Source organism: Papaver somniferum, chromosome 4 (assembly GCF_003573695.1).
Source record: "Papaver somniferum cultivar HN1 chromosome 4, ASM357369v1, whole genome shotgun sequence".
Taxonomy (NCBI): domain Eukaryota; kingdom Viridiplantae; phylum Streptophyta; class Magnoliopsida; order Ranunculales; family Papaveraceae; genus Papaver; species Papaver somniferum.
In genome coordinates, this window is record NC_039361.1 from 39,127,040 (window position 1) to 39,133,107 (window position 6,068).

The window sequence follows — 6,068 nt, forward strand, 5'->3', positions numbered from 1 at the left end:
ATACCAGACTTATATTCCCGAAGAACATCCTAAAAATATCAATCACCTCACAATAATCTTAATCGTATGGTAGCAAAATAAGATATTGTGGAATCACAGACGAAGATGTTTGTGACTACTTTTTATCTTGCCTATAGAAGATTAGGCATCGAGAAAATCTTAGATAACATAGTACTCAATCATGATAGAAAACAGCAAGATCGGAACACGCAACTACAGAGAAAATAGTTGGGTCTGGCTTCACAATCACAACGAAGTCTTCAAGTCGTTAACCTACGAGGTTTTAGAAAATCCTAAAGTTAAAGGAGAATCGACTCTAGTCGCAACTAGTATCACACAGGAGGTGTGGGGATTAGGTTCCCCAGTTGCTAGAGTTCTCCCTTATATAGTCTTCAAATCAAGGTTTGCAATCAATGTTACTTTGGTAACAAAGCATTCAATATTCGCGGTTAGATGAAAACCTGATTAGACTCAAGCTAATATCTTTCAACCGTTAGATCGAACTTAGCTTGTTACACACAACTGAAAAGTGACTTCATTTAGATATAAGTAACCGTACCTAAACATGTACACCTTTGTTGGCTCAACAATAGTTAACCGAAGTTAGCCATATGAACACTTTCATATCAACCTTATTTATCTTAACCATAACTAGTTTAAATGACTCAAATGAAACTACTTCTAAAGTTATTCGATTGTTTATATTCTCATTGAAGTATATAAGACACAATTGAAGCAAAATCGATTTTGATTCACTCGAATCAATTTCAAGAACATTATAGCCACGGTTTGCAAAAGATTGCATTTCTTAAGATATAAATGTATTTGTTCATGCATAAACCGATTTTAGAACATAATCCAAACTAAGTTTGGATTTTCCAGTACGCGAACTGGTACGCATACCACAAACTCAGTAAAGTCCCGGAACTTGAACATCACGCCAATACGCGTACCGGTATGCGTACTGAGTTCCCGGACCTTGACTAAACCAATCAGTACGCATACGAGTATGCATACCATGGTTCCCGGACTTGGATTACACATATGCAAGTACGCATACTGTGCTTATATCTAATTGTTCTAAACTCCCATTTTAATCATTGAAGCATTCTCGGAAGACGGGAGTAGCTGTCTCACACAAACTATTAGCTTCAAAGAAATTTTCAAGTGATCGAATGATCAATACGAAACATTCCGAGTCTACATCAAATGACTGTCTCACACAAATCATGTAAGATGTTACCAGGTGATTTTCACATGATCATCTTTTGACTTTTGTCAAGAATATAAGATGAACTTGGTTACAGGGAAAGCTTACTGTAAAGATGAGGGTGCCCAAATACACCACAATTTTTAAATTATCCACCTATATTCCTCCACCGAAAGTGATTGTCTATGGAAAAAATTTAGAAAAATACGACAGATCGGTGTTCACACTTTATGTGATCGTCTATAGATACGAGATCGAGACAATACAACAATCAAAGTGTGATTACTTGATAATAGGTTTGGACTTTACCAAACACTATAGGATCACTATCAAGTAATACGGAATTAACATTTGTGTAATTTATTTTAAATTATAATAACAACAATTATAATTGCGGAAATATAAAAGTAAAAGACACAGAAATATTTTGTTAACGAGGAAACCGCAAATGCAGAAAAACCCTGGGACCTAGTCCAGAATTGAATACTCTCAAAATTAAGCCGCTAAAAAAAATCTAAACAAACTTCGTATAGTTGAGACCAAGCAACTAAACCTATAGTTCACTTAGTTTCTTCAGTATCCCTGCGCTTCCGACATACAATAAGTGCACGCACTGGAACAATTCATTTGGATCGTATTCCAAACAACAAAGGAACAATAAATCTGTTTGGTAACAACTCTCTTGATTATTTCAGATGAAGATATATCAAGTCATATGCAAAGGCTCTTCTGTTTAACCAATAAACTCCTTTTCCAGGTTAGATCAATCTATCCAACAACTACCGAAGTAGCAAAGTTTAGATTTGCAATCAATCAATATAGATTCAAACAAGAAACTATAAGGTGGTGCCGATCTTACAGAACTAATCAATCGAATAAATCTGATTCTAGTTGGATCCTAGCTGATCAAGGTTTGTACACACCCAAAGATATAAAAGCCAAATCAGAAATCTTATTTGTCTTCAAATCTTCTTTAATCTTCAATAAACACCTGCACAACATCACTTGAATCTCTTGTGATCAATCACGCACATAAACTGCAATTATCTAGATTAACACCAACGGTACTCGTAGAGATTCTTGATCCCATGGAAGTCTTTAAACGAGCGGTCGTAAGAGATTTTTCCTAATTATGGTACTTTCCTCTCCGGATAGACGGCTCCACCAGAAACAACAAAAAGATGAATTTTTCCTGGCTCTTAGGATAGTTTGCTCGAAATGCAAACTTTGGTATTTATAGACCAAGGATGCTTGGAAACCAAGTAATTTCCAAAACCGAATATTCTCAGGATATGCAATAAATACCAAATCGGTTTTCATAATAGTTTGTCCAATATTTCTGAAATCTCTCATAGAAAATCTCCAATTAGTAAATGCACATTACCAATTTTTATTTTCTAGAGATATGCATTTAATTGCTAGTAATTAAAGCATATAAAACTAACAACCTTAATTAAAAGATTCTTAATTTATTTCGGTCCGGGATCTCCTTGACTTATTGAGGAATATCTTTGAACAATAAAAGATAAGAGTTATTGATCATGTTCAAAGTATGTCGACATTTTTTCCTTGTAAATCCTCTTTCATATTTATAATCTTGGAATCGATTATACCACACTTCCAAACAAGTTTAGAATTTGTTCATCTGTATTCCAAGAAAACTATGTGATTGATCAAATATAAATTCACTAATCATGGGTCTACGGTTTTACCAAACACAAGGATCGGTCCTACCTTAATATGGTTCCTGGGACCGGTTACATCAGCTACCAGGATCAGTTACATTAATTACCAGGAACGGTTACCATATACTCATGGTATTACTTGTGATCGGTTACACAAGTCACTAGGACCGGTTACACCAATTACCAGGATCAGTTACACCAATTACTAGGACCGGTTACACCAATTACAAAGATCAATTACACAACTCTTTTGTGATAGGTCACACCAATTACTAGGATCGGTCACACAAATTACAAATATAAATCATACCATCTCAGGTGATTACTTAGGATCGGTTACACTAATAAAAGTCATACCAATTCATAAGTCAGGCACTGTGACTAGTTATACCAAGATACATAATAAGTTATGATCAGTTCTACTAACTCACACATATTGGTAATCCAAAGATATGCAATGAATAACAATATGAATAAGCCTAGCGATTTCCCTTTCGATTCATAAACAAGTTCATGAATGTACTTCCTTTAAACAAATGTAAACATTGTTTCCTCGGACGAAATCTTCACCTTTACCCATACACGTAATCGCAATAGCATTCATACGATTATGTCGATGTCATATATACGAAGTTCAAAGATAAGCATTATACTTTGTAACCTAATTCCTTAACACTATGATCATGTGATCATGTCTTACTACTAGAGTATAATCATTCACATCTTCGCAGTTATGTTTTCAATATAGCACGACTTGAAAGATACGTTAGGAATGAAACAATTCAAGTCAAATATTACTAACCTCAAGAGGAAGGATGATGTCTTCGTTGTAGCTTGTTACTTCTTCACATTCTTCAAGTCATCGAGTAATACTTGTATGTCTCATAATTCTAGACTTTCTAGTCTAACCTATACGAAGTTGTCTCTAGTACATAATCAAGCGACTCCTTAGATGAGTTTTGATTCACTAAAATATGACAACCAAACTTGACATACCAACGCTTGGTGGGTTCAACCGATCTATTCTCTAACAATCTCCCCCTTACCAACACGCATTTCGAGAAATATGTAAGCGAGTTAAACTCAACTCGAAATATCAAATGTGTATAATCGAATTCTATATAGCTATACGGCTTTTGTCTCAAACAGGAGATAGAGTAGATAGATTTTTGACTGATAGATGAGTTCAAGTCTCCACATAATTTTGTTGATGATGTTCCACAAGATCCCCTTAGTAGTTCTTCGTCTTCAACCGATGAATGACGTAAAGTATAATGCTCAACTAAACTTTATATCCTAATCCGAGACTTAGCTATAAGTAGACTAGAAATCAAGACTTATAATTTTGGAAACTAAACTTGACAACAAGCTTGAGATAGCAACGCTTGCGAGTTCGACCGAGCATTGCTCTAACAATAAAGAAATTATCCGCGAATAGGAAATAATATATAACCGAACAAATTTTGTTAATCTGCATACCCGAAAAAGTTTTATTTTACTCAACATAAGAAAACAATCTAAACAACCCCTCCAAAGTTGTTATAAACAGATACAAAGACAACGAATCTGCTTGTCGTAGACCCCTAGATGGGTTAAAATGAACACATGGTATCCCATTAGCAGCACAATGGATTTAACAGTTGAAATAAACTCAAAAATCAAATCTAAATATTTTCCACTAAACCTAAAATTATTAAAATATGCACAATGAACTTCCATTCCATTTTATCAAAAGTGGAATCTACGCATTTTGGTCACATCAATTTTCGCCTTCTTGGCAAGATAATTAACAAAGAACTTGTCAGAGGTGTTCCCAAAATCGATGCTAATATCGATGGTTTTTGTGGAGCTTGTCAAAAAGGTAAACAAGTAAGAGTTCCACATAAATCATCTCGAGAAATTACCACCAAGGCTCCACTTGATTTAATTCATATGGATCTCTTTGGACTCATTCAACCACCTACTGTTGGAGGGAAGAAATAACACATCTCTAATTTCATCTTTATCCAAAATTTTGATTAAATCAATATTTTCGTCTCAGTGATAACTTTGTGTATAATATGTTCTTGTTTCCCTCAGTAGTACTAATACCTAAAAAATGATCTCTTAAAATCAAATCTAATTTCTCACTTTCTTCCATCTAAAGACTAGAACTATCCATTCAAGAACTGTATAATGCTTAACATGAAAATATTTAGTACACTTGTCATGCTTCTTGAATAAATTTTTTGTGTTGTTCCCTAACCAATATATGTTTTTAATCTTACTTCAAGTTTCTAGTTCATTTTCAAGGTTTCTCAAAAAAAAAAAAATTAGACACCAAATTATCAGGTTTTGCATTCTCTTTATTAATTTGTTTAAAAAATTTCTCTATATTTTTAAAAATGTTTTAAAAAACATTATTATTCCAATCCTTGAAATCCCTTGGTGTAAATCATATTAGTATGCATTTTATTCATTTTTCAAACATTTTCTATAAAAGTTTTATACTCTTTATGTTCCATCTAAACACTAAAGAACTTGTAAGGTATGTTCTGTTTAATTGTAATGGGATCAAAATATATAATCAAGGGGTTATAATCAGAAGCAATTCTAGTTAAATGATGGACTAAAGCTTCAAGAAAGCATTCAAACCAGTCCATATTCACCATACTTATATCAACCCATTCTCTTATATTTTCAACTCCTTTCCTCTAATTAGACCAAGTAAAGGATGACCATTAAATCTCAAATCCATTATGCCTACTTGTTGAATTAAAAGTTGAATAATAAAATCTGCACTAGGATTTGAATCATTACCCCTTCTCTATCAGACTTGTCTAAAACAAAGTTAAGGTCTCTTACAATCATCCATGAGTGACCTATTTGTTCTCCTAAACTTCGAATATATTCCCACAGACAAATTTTCCCTTGAGAATTTAAAGCACCATACAAGAAGTATAATAGAGGGTGCCTTAAAATTCAAAAGAGACAGTAGTGATATTTAACTTATCCTCCACTAACTGAACATCTAAGTTATTAAGCCATGCCACAATTTGGCTACCAGATTTTCTTATTGAAGATATGATAATCCAATCTTTGAAATGAAGTTTTGTAGCAGTATTCTCCATACGAAGTGTTAAATAAGTGAAAATTGTAGGACTATTACAACATTGAGCATCCCAAGACAAGAT